Source organism: Salmo trutta, unplaced genomic scaffold (genome assembly GCF_901001165.1).
Source record: "Salmo trutta unplaced genomic scaffold, fSalTru1.1, whole genome shotgun sequence".
Lineage (NCBI taxonomy): Eukaryota > Metazoa > Chordata > Actinopteri > Salmoniformes > Salmonidae > Salmo > Salmo trutta.
Genome location: NW_021822911.1, coordinates 19,073,571 through 19,091,837, shown reverse-complemented (window position 1 = coordinate 19,091,837; position 18,267 = coordinate 19,073,571). Strand labels below are relative to the sequence as shown.

The following is an 18,267-nucleotide window of genomic DNA, read 5'->3' as shown; positions in this document are numbered from 1 at the left end:
CACAACATGCTTCACAACAGCACACAACAAAATTCCAGAGACATATTGAGCAACCAACTGATACCAATCACGACCACACCCAGAGACAGATGGCTGACTTAAGCACTCACACAAAAATGTCAAGACATGAAAGCGCCCTAGCCACACGAACTGACCACTGGTGTAAAAAACAACATTCCATGAATATCGTAACCAACCAGACACGAATTAGCAGAAAAACACACTTAGGGGTGTTGGACTCCGAGGACAAAGGACACTGCCCAGGGCCAATGGGAAGTCGACACCACCTGGAGAATGGACCGTCCCTCCACTCATCGACCAGTCAGGAGAGCGGACCTACTAGACTCAACCTACGTCAACACACTGTTATTTCATTGTATAAATTGGATGCACACCATGTTTCGGCGCTCTCTTCCGCTAGTTCCCTATGAGCTAAACGAAGGAGTCCGTGCACGCTTTGCCAAATATCTTTGTCTCATAATAAAATGCCTTACTATAATTGAATCCACCCAGTCCAGCGTCCTGACTTGGTCTCCTTCTCAAGTAACTGATCATCAACACGTGTCAAAGAGCACTGTTTCCACCCGGTTTCGAACCGAGGACCTTTCGCGTGTAAAGCGAACGTGATAACCACTACACTACAGAAACCGCTGCTCGATCTTTCTGCAAGTGGTAAACCGAATTTTACCGATATTCATGGCACGTATTCGAATTTCCAAAATAAGGCATTAATGAATTTCTCTGTTACCACTATGATACTTCTTGAATGTGTCAATGAGCGTTGTCCCCGCCCGGTTTCGAACCGAGGACTTTCGCGTGTAAAGCAAACGTGATAACCACTACACTACAGAAACTGCTGCTTAATTTACTCCAAGGAGTAAACCGAATTTTACAGATATTCATGGCACGTATTCGAATTTCCAAAATAAGAATATGATTCTCTGTTACCACTATGGTACCTTGAATGTGTCAAATGAGCGTTGTTCCCGCCCGGTTTCGAACAAGGGACTTTTCGCGTGTGAAGCAAACGTGATAACCACTACACTACAGAAACTGCTGCTACATTTAGCACAAGGAGTAAACCGAATTTTAGATATTCATGGCACGTATTCGAATTTCCAAAATAGTATTTATGAAAATAATATTCTCTGTTAAAAGTATAGTACCTACTGCACGTGTTAAAGAGCACTGTTTCCACCCGGTTTTCGAACCGAGGACTTTCGCGTGTAAAGCAAAGTGAAACCACTAACTACAGAAACTGCTGCTTGATTTTCTGCAAGAGTAAACCGAATTTTACAGATATTCATGGCACGTATTCGAATTTCCAAAATAAGGCATTTATGAAAATAATTTCTCTTTAAAGTACAGTACCTATGCATGTGTCAAAGAGCACTGTTTCCAGCCGGTTTCGAACCGAGGACCTTTCGCGTGTAAAGCGAACGTGATAACCACTACATACAGAAACTGCTGCTGATTTTCAAGGAGTAAACCGAATTTTACAGATATTCATGGCACGTATTCGAATTTCCAAAATAAGGCATATAATGAAATTCTCTGTTAGTATAGTACTTCTGAATGTGTCAATGAGCTGTTTCCACCCGGTTTCGAACCAGGGACCTTTCGCGTGTGAAGCAAACGTGATAACCACTACACTACAGAAACTGCTGCTACATTTAGCTAAGGAGTAAACCGAATTTTACGATATTCATGGCACGTATTCGAATTTCCAAAATAAGATTTATGAAAATAATTTCTCTGTTAAAGTATAGTCCTACTGCACGTGTCAAAAAGCGTTTCCGCCCGGTTTCGAACCAGGACCTTTCGCGTGTAAGCGAACGTGATAACCACTACACTACAGAAACTGCTGCTACATTAGCTAAGGAGTAAACCGAATTTTACAGATATTCATGGCACGTATTCGAATTTCCAAAATAATTTATGAAAATAACTATTCTTGTTAAAAGTACAGTACCTACTGCACGTGACAAAGAGCCTGTTTCCGCCCGGTTTCGAACCGAGGACCTTTCGCGTGTTAAGCAAACGTGATAACCACTACACTACAGAAACTGCTGCTACATTTGCTAAGGAGTAAACCGAATTTTACAGATATTCATGGCACGTATTCGAATTTCCAAAATAAGGCATAATTAAATCTCTGTTACCGCTATAGTACTTCTTGAATGTGTCAATGAGCGTTGTTTCCGCCCGGTTTCGAACCAGGGACCTTTCGCGTGTGAAGCAAACGTGATAACACTACACTACAGAAACTGCTGCTACAATTAGCTGCAAGGAGTAAACCGAATTTTACTGATATTCATGGCACGTGTTCAAATTTCCAAAATTAGGTATTTATGAAAATAACTATTCTCTGTTAAAGTAAGTACTACTGCACGTGTCAAAGAGCACTGTTTCCGCCCGGTTTCGACCGAGGACCTTTGCGTGTAAGCAAACGTGATAACCACTACACTACAGAAACTGCTCTACAATTAGCTGCAAGGAGTAAACCGAATTTTACCGAAATTCATGGCACGTATTCAAATTTCCAAAATAAGGCATTAACGGATTTCTCTATCCACTATGATACTTCTTGAATGTGTCAATGAGCGTTGTTTCCCGGTTTCGAACCAAGGACTTTTCGGAGTGAAGCAAACGTGATAACAACTACACTACAGAAACTGCTGCTACATTTAGCTACAAGGAGTAAACCGAATTTTACAGATATCATGGCACGTATTCGAATTTCCAAAAGAAGGCATTTATGAAAATAATATTCTCTGTTTAAAGTACAGTACCTGCAGTGTCAAAGACCACTGTTTCTGCCCAGTTTCAAACCAAGGACCTTTCGCGTGTAAAGCGAATGTGATAACCACTACACTACAGAAACTACTGCTACAATTAGCTGCAAGGAGTAAACCGAATTTTACAGATATTCATGGCACGTATTCGAATTTCCAAAATAAGGCATTTATGAAATAATATTCTCTGTTAAAGTACAGTACCTAATGCATGTGTCAAAGAGCACTGTTTCTGCCCGGTTTCAAACCAGGACCTTTCGCGTGTTAAGCAAACGTGATACCTCTACACTACAGAAACTGCTGCTACATTTTGCTACAAGGAGAGTAAACCGAATATTACAGATATTCATGGCACGTATTCGAATTTCCAAAATAAGGCATTAATGAATTTCTCTGTTACCGTTTAGTACTTCTTGAATGTGTCAATGAGCATCGTTTCCGCCCGGTTTCGAACCAGGGACCTTTCACATGTGAAGCAAACGTGATAACCACTACACTACAGAAACTGCTGCTACAATTATCGGCAAGGAGTAAACCGAATTTTACAGATATTCATGGCACGTATTCGAATTTCCAAAATACAGAATTTATGAAAATAACTATTCTCTGTTAAAAGTACAGTACCTACTGCACGTGTCAAAGAGCACTATTTCCCACCCGGTTTTGATTCGAGGACCTTTCGCGTGTAAAGCGAAATGATAACCACTACACTATAGAAACTGCTTCTAAATTAGCTGCAAGGAGTAAACCGAATTTTACAGATATCATGGCACGTATTCGAATTTCCAAAATACAGAATTTTGAAAATAACTATTCTCTGTTAAAAGTTACAGTACCTATGCCCGTGACAAAGAGCACTTTTCCGCCCGGTTTCGAACTGAGGACCTTTCGCGTGTTAAGCGAACGTGTTAACCACTACACTACAGAAACTGCTGCTACATTTTGCCAAGGAGTAGTAAACCGAATTTTACAGATATTCATGGCCGTATTCGAATTTCCAAATAAGGCATTAACGAATTTCTCTGTTACCACTATGATACTTCTTGAATGTGTCATTGAGCGTTGTTTCGAACGGTTTCGAACCAAGGACTTTTCGCATGTGAAGCAAACGTGATAACCACTACACTACAGAAACTGCTGCTACATTTATCTACAAGGAGTAAACCGAATTTACAGATATTCATGGCATGTATTTGAATTACGAAATATAGAACTTTATGAAATAACTATTCTCTGTTAAAAGTATAGTGCTACTGCACGTCTCAAAGAGCACTGTTTCCGCCCTGTTTTCGAACCGAAGACTTTTCGCATGTGAAGCGAACGTGATAACCACTACACTACAGAAACTGCTGCTACATTTAGCTATGAGGAGGAAACCGAAATTTTACTGATATCATGGCACGTATTCGAATTTCCAAAATACAGAATTTATGAAAATAATTTTCTCTGTTAAAAGTACAGTACTACTGCACGGTCAAATAGCACTGTTTCCACCCGGTTCGAACCAAGGACCTTTAGCTGTAAAGCACGTGATAACCACTACACTACAGAATCTGCTGCTACAATTATCTTGCAAGGAGTAAACCGAATTTTACTGATATACATGGCACGTGTTCAATTTCCAAAAATTAGGTATTTATGAAAATAACTATTCTCTGTTAAAAGTAAAGTACCTATTGCAGTGTAAAGAGCATGTTTCGCCCGGTTTCGATCCGAGGACCTTTCGCGTGTTAAGAAAACGTGAAAACCACTACACTACAGAAACTGCTTCTACAATTAGCTGCAAGGAGTAAACCGAATTTTACCGATATCATGGACGTATTCGAATTTCCAAATAGGCATTAACGAATCCTCTGTTCCCACTATGATACTTCTTGAATGTGTCAATGAGCGTTGTTGTTTCCCGGTTTCGAACCAAAGACTTTTCGCATGTGAAGCAAACGTGATAACCACTACACTACAGAACCTGCTGCCATTATCTACAAGGAAGTAAACCGAATTTACAGATATTCATGGCACGTATTCGAATTTCCAAAATAAGGCATTAATGAATTTCTCGGTTACCACTATGATACTTCTTGAATGTGTCAATGAGCTTGTCACCCGCCCGGTTTCGAACCGAGGACCTTTCAAGTGTAAAGCAAACGTGATAACCTACACTACAGAACTGCTATAATTTCCTGCAAGGAGTAAACCGAATTTTACAGATATTCATGGCACGTATTCAAATGTCCAAAATAATGAATTTCTCTGTAATCACTATGATACTTCTTGAATGTGTCTATTAGCGTTGTTTCCGCCGGGTTTCGAACCGAGGACTTTTCGCGTGTTAAGCGAACATGATAACCACGACACTACAGAAAACTGCTGCTACATTTAGCTACGAGGAGGAACGAATTTTACTGATATTCATGGCATGTGTTCAATTTCCAAAATTAGGTATTTATGAAAATAATTATTCTCTGTTAAAAGTATAGTACCTACTGCACGGTGTTAAAGAGCACTGTTTCCACCCGTTTTTCGAACGGAGGACATTTCGCGTGTAAAGCGATTGTGATAACCACTAGACTACAGTAACTGCTGCTTGATTTTTCTGCAAGAAGTAAACCGAATTTTACAGATTCATGGCACGTATTCGAATTTCCAAATAAGGCATTATGAAAAAATTATTCTCTGTTTAAAGTACAGTACCTAATGCATGTGTCAAAGAGCACTGTTTCTGCCCGGTTTCAAACCAAGGACCTTTCGCATGTAAGCGAATGTGATAGCCACCACACTACAGAAACTGCTGGTACAATTAGCTGCAAGGAGTAAAACCGAATTTTACCGATATTCATGGCACGTATTCGAATTTCCAAAATAAGGCATTAATGAAATTCTCTGTTACCGCTATAGTACTTCTTGAATGTGTCAATGAGCATTGTTTCCGCCCGGTTTCGAACCAGGGACCTCACGTGTGAATCAAACGTGATAACCATACACTACAGTAACTGCTGCTACAATATCTGCAAGGAGTAAACCGAATTTTACAGATATTCATGGCACGTATTCGAATTTCCAAAATACAGAATTTATGAAAATAACTCTTCTCTGTTAAAAGTACAGTACCTACTGCACGGTCAAATAGCACTGTTTCCACCCGGTTTCGAACCGAGGACCTTTCGCGTGTAAAGCAAACGTGTAACCACTACCTACAGAAACTGCTGCTTGATTTTCCTGCAAGAGTAAACCGAATTTTACAGATATTCATGGCACGTATTCGAATTTCCAAAGTAAGGCATCAATGAAATTCTCTGTTACTGCTATAGTACTTTGAATGTGTCAATGAGCGTTGTTTCCGCCCGGTTTCGAACCAGGGACCTTTCGCGTGTGAAGCAAATGTGATAACCACTACACTACAGAAACTGCTGCTACAATTATCTTGCAAGGAGCAAACCGAATTTTACTGATATACATGGCACGTGATCAAATTTCCAAAATTAGGTATTTATGAAAATAACTATTCTCTGTTAAAGTAAGTACCTACTGCACGTGTTAATAGCACTGTTTCCGCCCGGTTTCGATCCGAGGACCTTTCGCGTGTTAAGCGAACGTGAACCATTACACTACAGAAACTGCTTCTGCAATTAGCTGCAAGGAGTAAACCGAATTTTACCGATATTCATGGCACGTATCGAATTCCAAATAAGGCATGAACGAATTTCTCTGTTACCACTATGCTACTTCTTGAATGTGTCATTGTGTTGTTTCCGACCGGTTTCGAACCAAGACTTTTCGCTTGTGAAGCAAACGAGATAACCACTACACTGCAGAAACTGCTGCTACAATTATCTTGCAAGGAGTAAACCGAATTTTACTGATACATGGCACGTGTTCAAATTTCCAAAATTAGGTATTTATGAAAATAACTATTCTCTTTTAAAAGTAAAGTACCTACTGCACGTGTTAAAGAGCATGTTTCCACCCGGTTTCGAACCGAGGACTTTTACCGTGTAAAGCAAACGTGATAACCACTACACTACAGAAACTGCTGTTTGATTTTTATGCATGGAGTAAACTGAATTTTACAGATATTCATGGCACGTATTCAAATTTCCAAATAAGGCATTAATGAAATTCTCTGTACCGCTACAGTACTTCTTGAATGTGTCAATGAGTGTGTTTTCGCCCGGTTTCGAACCAGGGACCTTTCGCGTGTGAAGCAAACATGATAACCACTACACCACAGAAACTAGTACTACATTTAGCTGCAAGGAGTAAACTGAATTTTAAAGATATTCATGGCACGTATTCGAATTTCCAAAATAAGGGATTAATGAAATTCTCTGTTACCACTGTGGTACTTCTTCAACGTGTCAATGAGCGTTGTTTCCGCTGGTTTCGACCAGGGACCTTTCGCGTGTGAAGCAAACATGATAACCACTACACTACAGAAACTGCTGCTATGTTTTGCAGGAGTAAACCGAATTTTACTGATATTCATGGCACGCGTTCAAATTTCCAAATTAGGTATTTATGAAAAACTATTCTCTGTTAAAATTATAGTACCTACTGCACATGTCAAAGAGCACTGTTTCCACCCGGTTTCGAACCGAGCACCTTTCGAGTCCTCGGTTCGACGTGATAACTACTAGACTACAGAAACTGCTGCTACAATTAGCTGCAATGAGTAACCGAATTTTACCGATATTCATGGCACGTATTCGAATTTCCAAAATAAGTCAATAATGAAATTCTCTGTTATCACTATGATACTTCTTGAATGTGTCAATTAGCATTGTTCCGCCTGGTTTCGAACAGGGACCTTTCGCGTGAGAGAAGCAAACGTAATAACCACTACACTACAGAAACTGCTGCTACATTTATATACAAGGAGAAAAACTGAATTTTACAGATATTCATGGCACGTATTCGAATTTCCAAAATACAGAATTTATGAAAATAACTATTCCTGTTAAAAGTACAGTACCTACTGCACGTGTCAAAGAGCACTATTTCCCCCGGTTTTGATTCGAGGACCTTTCACGTGTTAAGCTAATGTGATAACCACTACACTACAGAATCTGCTGCTACAATTAGCTGCAAGGAGTAAACCGAATTTTTACCGATATTCATGGCACGTATTCGAATTCCAAAATACAGAATTTATGAAATAAACTATTCTCTGTTAAAGTACAGTACCTACTGCACGTGACAAAGAGCACTGTTTCCGCCCGGTTTTGAACCGAGGAACTTTCGCGTGTTGAAGCGAACGTGATAACCACTACACTACAGAAACTGTTGCTACGTTTTACCACAAGGAGTAAACCGAATTTACAGATATCATGGCACGTATTCGAATTTCCAAAATAAGTAATTAATGAAATTCTCTGTTATCACTATGATACTTCTTGAATGTGTCAATTAGCATTGTTTCCGCCTGGTTTCGAACCAGGGACCTTTCGCGTGTGAAGCAAACATGACAACCCCTACACTACAGAAACTGCTGCTACAATTATCTGCAATGACTAAACCGAATTTTACAGATATTCATGGCACGTATTCGAATTTCCAAAATACAGAATTTATGAAAATAACATTTTTCTGTTAAAAGTGCAGTACCTACTGCACGTGTCAAAGAGCACTGTTTCCACCCGTTTTCGAACCGAGGACCTTTCACGTGTTAAGCGAACGTGATAACCAATACACTACAGAAACTGCTGCTACAATTAGCTGCAAGGAGTAAACCGAATTTTACCGATATTCATGGCACGTATTCGAATTTCCAAAATAAGGCATTAATGAAATTCTCTGTTACCGCTATAGTACTTCTTGAATGTGTCAATTAGCATTGTTTCCGCTGGTTCTAACCAGGGACCTTTCGTGTGTGAAGCGAACGTGATAATCACTACACACAGAAACTGCTGCTACAATTATCTGCAAGGAGTAAACCGAATTTTAAACGATATTCATGGAACGTATTCGAATTTCCAAAATAAGTGATTCATCAAATTCTCTGTGGTACTAATTGAATGTGTCAATGAGCGTTGTTTCCGCCCGGTTTCGAACCAGGGACCTTTCGCGTGTGAAGCAAACGTGATAACCACTACGTACAGAAACTGCTGCTTGATTTTTCTGCAAGGAGTAAACCGAATTTTACAGATATTCATGGCACGTATTCAAATTTCCACAATACAGAATTTATGAAAATAACTATCTCTGTTAAAAGTACAGTGCCTACTGCACGTGACAGAGAGCACTGTTTCCACCCGGTTTCGAACCGAGACCTTTCGCGTGTTAAGCAAATGTGATTACCACTACACTACAGAAACTGCTGCTACAATTTGCTACAAGGAGTAAACCGAATTTTACAGATATTCATGGAACTTATTCGAATTTCCAAATAAGGCATTAATGAAATTCTCTGTTACCGCTATAGTACTTCTTGAATGTGTCAATGAGCATTGTTTCTCGCCCGGTTTCGAACCAGGGACCTTTCGCGTGTGAAGCAAACGTGATAACCACTACACTACAGAAACTGCTGCTGCAATTATCTGCAAGGAGTAAACCGAATTTTACAGATATTCATGGTACGTATTCGAATTTCAAAAATACAGAATTTATGAAAATAACTTTTCTCTGTTAAAAGTACAGTACCTACCGCACGTGTCAAATAGCGCTGTTTCCACCCGGTTTCGAACCGAGAACCTTTCGCGTGTAAAGCGAACGTGATAACCACTACACTACAGAAACTGCTGCTTGATATTTCTGCAAGGAGTAAACCGAATTTTACAGATATTCATGGCACGTATTCGAATTTCCAAAATAAGGCATTAATGAAATTCTCTGTAACCGCTATAGTACTTCTTGAATGTGTCCATGAGCGTTGTTTCTGCCCGGTTTCGAACCAGGGACCTTTCGCATGTGAAACAAACATGATAACCACTACACTACAGAAACTGCTGCTACAATTAGCTGCAAGGAGTAAACCGAATTTTACCGATATTCATGGCATGTATTCGAATTTCCAAAATAAGGCATTAACAAATTTCTCTGTTACCACTATGATACTTCTTGAATGTGTCATTGAGCGTTGTTTCCGACCGGTTTCGAACCAAAGACTTTTCGAATGTGAAGCAAACGTGAAACCACTACACTACAGAAACTGCTGCTACAATTACCTCCAAGGAGTAAACCGAATTTTAAAGATATTCATGGAACGTATTCGAATTTCCAAAATAAGGGATTCATGAAATTCTCTGTGGTACTAATTGAATATGTTAATGAGCGTTGTTTCCGCCTGATTTCGAACCAGGGACCTTCGCGTGTGAAGAACGTGATAACCACTACACTACAGAAACTGCTGCTTGATTTTTATGCAAGGAGTAAACCGAATTTTACAGATATTCATGGCACGTATTCGAATTTCCAAAATATGGCATTAATGAAATTCTCTTTTGACCGCGAAAGTACTTCTTGAATGTATCAATGAGCGTTGTTTTCGCCTGGCTTCGAACCAGGGACCTTTTGCGTGTGTAGCTACCGTGATAACCACTACACCACAGAAACTAGTACTACAATTAGCTGCAAGGAGTAAACCGAATTTTAAAGATATTCATGGCACGTGTTCGAATTTCCGAATTAAGGGATTAATGAAATTCTCTGTTACCACTATGGTGTCTTCTTCATTGTGTCAATGAGCGTTGTTTCCACCTGTTTTCGAATCAGGACCTTTCGCGTGTGAAGCAAACGTGATAACCACTACAGTACAGAAACTGCTGCTACAATTTTTGCAAGGAGTAAAACGAATTTTACTGATATTCATGGCACGTGTTCAAATTTCCAAAATTAGGTATTTATGAAAATAACTATTCTCTGTTAAAAGTAAAGTACCTACTGCAGGTGTTAAAGAGCACAGTTTCCACCCGGTTTCGATCCGAGGACCTTTTGCGTGTTAAGCCAACGTGATTACCACTACACTACAGAAACTGCTTCTACAATTAGCTGCAAGGAGTCAACCGAATTTTACAGATATTCATGGCACGTATTCGAATTTCCAAATAAGGGATTCATGAAATTCTCTGTGGTACTAATTGAATGTGTTAATGAGCGTTGTTTCCGCCTGGTTTCGAACCAGGGACCTTTCGCGTGTGAAGCGAACGTGATAACCACTACACTACAGAAACTGCTGCTTGATTTTTATGCAAGGAGTAAACCGAATTTTACAGATATTCATGGCACGTATTCAAATTTCCAAATAAGGCATTAATGAAATTCTCTGTTACCGCTACAGTACTTCTTGAATTTGTCAATGAGTGTTGTTTTCGCCCGAGGGACCTTTCGCGTGTGAAGCAAACATGATAACCACTACACCACAGAAACTAGTACTACAATTAGCTGCAAGGAGTAAACCGAATTTTAAAGATATTCATGGCACGTATTCGAATTTCCAAAGTAAGGGATTCATGAACTTCTCTGTGGTACTAATTGAATGTGTCAATGAGCTTTGTTTCCGCCTGGTTTCAAACCAGGGACCTTTCACGTGTGAAGCAAACATGATAACCACTACACTACAGAAACTGCTTCTTGATTTATCTGCAAGGAGTAAACCGAATTTTACAGATATTCATGGCACATATTCGAATTTCCAAAATATGGCATTAATGAAATTCTCTTTTACCACGAAAGTACTTCTTGAATGTATCAATGAGCGTTGTTTTCTCCTGGCTTCGAACCAGGGACCTTTTGCATGTGTAGCGACCGTGATAACCACTACACCACAGAAACTTGTACTACAATTAGCTGCAAGGAGTAAACCGAATTTTAAAGATATTCATGGCACGTGTTCGAATTTCTGAATTAAGGGATTAATGAAATTCTCTGTTACCACTATGGTTCTTCTTCATTGTGTCAATGAGCGTTGTTTCCGCCTGTTTTCGAATCAGGGACCTTTTGCGTGTGAAGCAAACGTGATAACCACTACAGTACAGAAACTGCTGCTACAATTTTTGCAAGGAGTAAAACGAATTTTACTGATATTCATGGAACGTGTTCAAATTTCCAAAATTAGGTATTATGAAAATAACTATTCTCTGTTAAAAGAAGTACCTACTGCAGGTGTTAAAGAGCACAATTTCCACCCATTTCGATCCGAGGACCTTTGCGTGTTAAGCAAACGTGATTACCACTACACTACAGAAACTGCTTCTACAATTAGCTGCAAGGAGTAAACCGAATTTTACAGATATTCATGGCACGTATTCGAATTTCCAAAATAAGGGATTCATGAATTCTCTGTGGTACTAATTGAATGTGTTAATGAGCGTTGTTTCCGCCTGGTTTCGAACCGGGGACCTTTCGCGTGTGAAGCGAACGTGATAAACACTACACCACAGAAACTACTGCTACAATTAGCTGCAAGGAGTAAACCGAATTTTAAAGATATTCATGGAACGTATTCGAATTTCCAAAATAAGGGATTCATGAAATGCTCTGTGGTACTAATTGAATGTGTTAATGAGCGTTGCTTCCGCCTGGTTTCGAACCAGGAACCTTTCACGTGTTAAGCGAACATGATAACCACTACACTACAGAAACTTCTGCTACATTTTGCTACAAGGAGTAAACCGAATTTTACAGATATTCATGGCACGTAATCAAATTTCCAAAATAAGGCATTAATGAAATTCTCTGTTACCGCTACAGTACTTCTTGAATGTGTCAATGAGTGTTGTTTTCGACCGGTTTCGAACCAGGGACCTTTCGCGTGTGAAGCAAACATGATAACCACTACACCACAGAAACTAGTACTACAATTAGCTGCAAGGAGTAAACCGAATTTTAAAGATATTCATGGCACGTATTCGAATTTCCAAAATAAGGGATTAATGAAATTCTCTGTTATCACTGTGGTACTTCTTCAATGTGTCAATGAGCGTTGTTTCCGCCTGGTTTCGAACCAGGGACCTTTCGCATGTGAAGCAAACATGATAACCACTACACTACAGAAACTGCTGCTATAGTTTTGCAAGGAGTAAACCGAATTTTACTGATATTTATGGCACGCGTTCAAATTTCCAAAATTAGGTATTTATGAAAATAACTATTCTCTGTTAAAAGTATACTGCACATGTACTGCACATGTCAAAGAGCACTGTTTCCACCCGGTTTCGAACCAGGGACCTTTCGCGTGTGAAGCAAACATGATAACCCCTACACTACAGAAACTGCTGCTACAATTAGCTGCAAGGAGTAAACCGAATTTTACCGATATTCATGGCACGTATTCAAATTTCCAAAATACAGAATTTATGAAAATAACTATCTCTGTTAAAAGTACAGTACCTACTGCACGTGACAAAGAGCACTGTTTCCACCCGGTTTCGAACCGAGGACCTTTCGCTTGTTAAGCGAATGTGATAACCACTATACTACAGAAACTGCTGCCACAATTAGCTGCAAGGAGTAAACCGAATTTTACCGATATTCATGGCACGTATTCGAATTTCCAAAAGAGACACTAACGAATTTCTCTGTTACCACTATGATACTTCTTGAATGTGTCATTGAGCGTTGTTTCCGACCGGTTTCGAACCAAGGACTTTTCGCATGTGAAGCAAACGTAATAACCACTACACTACAGAAACTGCTGCTACATTTATATACAAGGAGAAAAACCGAATTTTACAGATATTCATGGCACGTATTCGAATTTCCAAAATACAGAATTTATGAAATAACTATTCTCTGTTAAAAGTACAGTACCTACTGCACGTGTCAAAGAACACTATTTCCACCCGGTTTTGATTCGAGGACCTTTCGCGTGTTAAGCAAATGTGATAACCACTACACTACAGAAACTGCTGCTACAATTAGCTGCAAGGAGTAAACCGAATTTTACCGATATTCATGGCACGTATTCGAATTTCCAAAATACAGAATTTATGAAAATAACTATTCTCTGTTAAAAGTACAGTACCTATTGCACGTGACAAAGAGCACTGTTTCCGCCCGGTTTTGTACCGAGGACCTTTCGCGTGTTAAGCGAACGTGATAACCACTACACTACAGAAACTGTTGCTACATTTTACTAAAAGGAGTAAACCGAATTTTACAGATATTCATGGCACGTATTCGAATTTCCAAAATAAGGCATTAACGAATTTCTCTTTTACCACTATGATACTTCTTGAATGTGTCATTGAGCGTTGTTTCCGACCGGTTTCGAACCAAAGACTTTTCGCATGTGAAGCAAACGTGATAACCACTACACTACAGAAACTGCTGCTACATTTATCGACAAGGAGTAAACCGAATTTTACAGATATTCATGGCACGTATTCGAATTTCCAAAATACAGAATTTATGAAAATAACTATTCTCTGTTAAAAGTATAGTGCCTACTGCACCTGTCAAAGAGCACTGTTTCGGCCCGAGGACTTTTCGCGTGTTAAGCGAACGTGATAACCACTACACTACAGAAACTGCTGCTACATTTAGCTACGAGGAGGAAACAGAATTTTACTGATATTCATGGCACTTATTTGAATTTCCAAAATACAGAATTTATGAAAATAACTTCTATCTGTTAAAAGTATAGTACCTTACTGGACGTGTCAAAGAGCACTGTTTCCACCCAGGTTTCGAACGGAGGAACTTTCGCGTGTTAAGCAAACGTGATAACCACTACACTACAGAAACTGCTGCTACATTTTGCTACAAGGAGTAAACCGAATTTTACAGATATTCATGGCACGTATTCGAATTTCCAAAATAAGGCATTAATGAAATTCTCTGTTACCGCTTTAGTACTTCTTGAATGTGTCAATTAGCATTGTTTCCGATGGTTTCGAACCAGGGACCTTTCGTGTGTGAAGCGAACGTGATAAACACTACACCACAGAAACTGCTGCTAAAATTCCCTGCAAGGAGTAAACCGAATTTTACAGATATTCATGGCACGTATTCGAATTTCCAAAATACAGAATTTATGAAAATAACTTTTCTCTGTTAAAAGTGCAGTACCTACTGCACGTGTCAAAGAGCACTGTTTCCACCCGGTTTTGAACCGAGGACCTTTCACATGTTAAGCGAACGTGATAACCAATACACTACAGAAACTGCTGCTACAATTAGCTGCAAGGAGTAAACCGAATTTTACCGATATTCATGGCACGTATTCGAATTTCCAAAATACAGAATTTATGAAAATAACTATTCTCTGTTAAAAGTACAGTACCTACTGCACGTGACAAAGAGCACTGTTTCCACCCGGTTTCGAACCGAGGACCTTTCGCTTGTTAAGCGAATGTGATAACCACTATACTACAGAAACTGCTGCCACAATTAGCTGCAAGGAGTAAACCGAATTTTACCGATATTCATGGCACGTATTCGAATTTCCAAAAGAGACACTAACGAATTTCTCTGTTTCCACTATGAAACTTCTTGAATGTGTCATTCAGCGTTGTTTCCGACCGGTTTCGAACCAAGGACTTTTCGCATGTGAAGCAAACGTAATAACCACTACACTACAGAAACCTCTGCTACATTTATATACAAGGAGAAAAACCGAATTTTACAGATATTCATGGCACGTATTCGAATTTCCAAAATACAGAATTTATGAAAATAACTATTCTCTGTTAAAAGTACAGTACCTACTGCACGTGTCAAAGAACACTATTTCCACCCGGTTTTGATTCGAGGACCTTTCGCGTGTTAAGCAAATGTGATAACCACTACACTACAGAAACTGCTGCTACAATTAGCTGCAAGGAGTAAACCGAATTTTACCGATATTCATGGCACGTATTCGAATTTCCAAAATACAGAATTTATGAAAATAACTATTCTCTGTTAAAAGTACAGTACCTATTGCACGTGACAAAGAGCACTGTTTCCGCCCGGTTTTGTACCGAGGACCTTTCGCCTGTTAAGCGAACGTGATAACCACTACACTACAGAAACTGTTGCTACATTTTACTAAAAGGAGTAAACCGAATTTTACAGATATTCATGGCACGTATTCGAATTTCCAAAATAAGGCATTAACGAATTTCTCTTTTACCACTATGATACTTCTTGAATGTGTCATTGAGCGTTGTTTCCGACCGGTTTCGAACCAAAGACTTTTCGCATGTGAAGCAAACGTGATAACCACTACACTACAGAAACAGCTGCTACATTTATCTACAAGGAGTAAACCGAATTTTACAGATATTCATGGCACGTATTCGAATTTCCAAAATACAGAATTTATGAAAATAACTATTCTCTGTTAAAAGTATAGTGCCTACTGCACCTGTCAAAGAGCACTGTTTCGGCCCGAGGACTTTTCGCGTGTTAAGCGAACGTGATAACCACTACACTACAGAAACTGCTGCTACATTTAGCTACGAGGAGGAAACAGAATTTTACTGATATTCATGGCACTTATTTGAATTTCCAAAATACAGAATTTATGAAAATAACTTCTCTCTGTTAAAAGTACAGTACCTTACTGGACGTGTCAAAGAGCACTGTTTCCACCCAGGTTTCGAACGGAGGAACTTTCACGTGTTAAGCAAACGTGATAACCACTACACTACAGAAACTGCTGCTACATTTTGCCACAAGGAGTAAACCGAATTTTACAGATATTCATGGCACGTATTCGAATTTCCAAAATAAGGCATTAATGAAATTCTCTGTTACCGCTATAGTACTTCTTGAATGTGTCAATTAGCATTGTTTCCGATGGTTTCGAACCAGGGACCTTTCGTGTGTGAAGCGAACGTGATAAACACTACACCACAGAAACTGCTGCTACAATTCCCTGCAAGGAGTAAACCGAATTTTACTGATATACATGGCACGTGTTCAAATTTCCAAAATTAGGTATTTATGAAAATAACTATTCTCTGTTAAAAGTAAAGTACCTACTGCAAGTGATAAAGAGCACTGTTTCCGCCCGTTTCGATCCGAGGACCTTTCGCGTGTTAAGTGAACTTGATAACCACTACACTACAGAAACTGCTTCTACAATTAGCTGCAAGGAAGTAACCGAATTATTAAACCGATATTCATGGCACTTATTCGAATTTCCAAAATAAGCATTAACAAATTTCTCTGTTACCACTATGATACTTCTTGAATGTGTCATTGAGCATTGTTTCCGACCGGTTTCGAACCAAAGACTTTTCGCATGTGAAGCAAACGTGATAACCACTACACTACAGAAACTGCTGCTGTACATTATCTACAAGGAGTAAACCGAATTTTACAGATATTCATGCACGTATTCGAATTTCCAAAAGAAGGCATTAATGAAATTCTCTGTTACCGCTATAGGACTTCTTGAATGTGTCAATGAGCATCGTTTCTGCCCGTTTTCGAACCAGGGACCTTTCATGTGTGAATCGAACGTGATAACACGACACCACAGAAACTACTGCTACAATTAGCTGCAAGGAGTAAACCGAATTTTAAAGATATTCATGGAACGTATTCGAATTTCCAAAGTAAGGGATTCATGAACTTCTCTGTGGTACTAATTGAATGTGTCAATGAGCGTTGTTTCCCGCCTGGTTTCGAACCGGGGACCTTTCACGTGTGAAGCGAACGTGGATAACCACTACACGACAGAAACGGCTGCTTGATTTTTTCTGCAAGGAGTAAACCGAATTTTACAGATATTCATTGACACGTATTCGAATTTCCAAAATTAGGTATTATGAAAATAACTATTCTCTGTTAAAAGTAAAGTACCTACTGCACGTGTTAAAGAGCACAGTTTTCCCGCCCGGTTTCGATCCGAGGACCTTTGCGTGTTAAGCAAACGTGATTACCACTACACTACAGAAACTGCTTCTACAATTAGCTGCAAGGAGTAAACACCGAATTTTAACCGATATTCATGGCACGATATTCAATTTCCAAAATAAGTCATTAACGAATTTCTCTGTTACCACTATAGTACTTCATGAATATGTCAATGAGCATTGTTTCCGCTGGTTTCGAACCAGGGACCTTTCGTTGTGAAGCAAACGTGATAAACACTACACCAAAGAAACTACTGCTACAATTAGCTGCAAGGAGTAAACCGAATTTTAAAGATATTCATGGAACGTATTCGAATTTCCAAAATAAGGGATTAATGAAATTCTCTTTGGTACTAATTGAATGTGTCAATGAGCGTTGTTTCCGCCTGGTTTCGAACCAGGAACCTTTCGCGTGTGAAGCAAACGTGATAACCACAACACTACAGAAACTGCTGCTTGATTTTTCAGCAAGGAGTAAACCGAATTTTACAGATATTCATGGCACGTATTCGAATTTCCAAAATAAGGCATTAATGAAATTCTCTGTTACCGCTATATTACTTTTTGAATGTGTCAATCAGCGTTGTTCCCGCCCGGTTTCGAACCAGGAACCTTTCGCGTGTGAAGCGAACGTGATAACCACTACACCACAGAAACTAGTACTACAATTAGCTGCAAGGAGTAAACCGAAT

The 18,267-nt window shown here is 39.3% G+C and overlaps 9 non-coding genes across 9 annotated transcripts; all 9 read right to left on the bottom strand.

Moving 5' to 3' along the window:
• Positions 1 to 575: 575 nt before the first annotated feature.
• On the bottom strand, positions 576 to 648 carry trnav-uac (transfer RNA valine (anticodon UAC)). Its single transcript has one exon. It is a non-coding gene; the product is annotated as a tRNA-Val (tRNA).
• A 134-nt stretch (positions 649 to 782) lies between these two features.
• Positions 783 to 854, bottom strand: trnav-uac (transfer RNA valine (anticodon UAC)). The gene has a single exon. It is a non-coding gene; the product is annotated as a tRNA-Val (tRNA).
• A 1,140-nt stretch (positions 855 to 1,994) lies between these two features.
• trnav-aac (transfer RNA valine (anticodon AAC)) lies at positions 1,995 to 2,067 on the bottom strand. Its single transcript has one exon. It is a non-coding gene; the product is annotated as a tRNA-Val (tRNA).
• A 744-nt stretch (positions 2,068 to 2,811) lies between these two features.
• trnav-uac (transfer RNA valine (anticodon UAC)) lies at positions 2,812 to 2,884 on the bottom strand. The gene has a single exon. It is a non-coding gene; the product is annotated as a tRNA-Val (tRNA).
• A 5,115-nt stretch (positions 2,885 to 7,999) lies between these two features.
• trnal-caa (transfer RNA leucine (anticodon CAA)) lies at positions 8,000 to 8,073 on the bottom strand. The gene has a single exon. It is a non-coding gene; the product is annotated as a tRNA-Leu (tRNA).
• Positions 8,074 to 9,454: 1,381 nt separating this feature from the next.
• On the bottom strand, positions 9,455 to 9,527 carry trnav-uac (transfer RNA valine (anticodon UAC)). Its single transcript has one exon. It is a non-coding gene; the product is annotated as a tRNA-Val (tRNA).
• A 1,360-nt stretch (positions 9,528 to 10,887) lies between these two features.
• trnav-cac (transfer RNA valine (anticodon CAC)) lies at positions 10,888 to 10,960 on the bottom strand. Its single transcript has one exon. It is a non-coding gene; the product is annotated as a tRNA-Val (tRNA).
• Positions 10,961 to 12,712: 1,752 nt separating this feature from the next.
• Positions 12,713 to 12,785, bottom strand: trnav-cac (transfer RNA valine (anticodon CAC)). Its single transcript has one exon. It is a non-coding gene; the product is annotated as a tRNA-Val (tRNA).
• Positions 12,786 to 18,159: 5,374 nt separating this feature from the next.
• trnav-cac (transfer RNA valine (anticodon CAC)) lies at positions 18,160 to 18,232 on the bottom strand. Its single transcript has one exon. It is a non-coding gene; the product is annotated as a tRNA-Val (tRNA).
• Between the last annotated feature and the right edge of the window lie 35 nt (positions 18,233 to 18,267).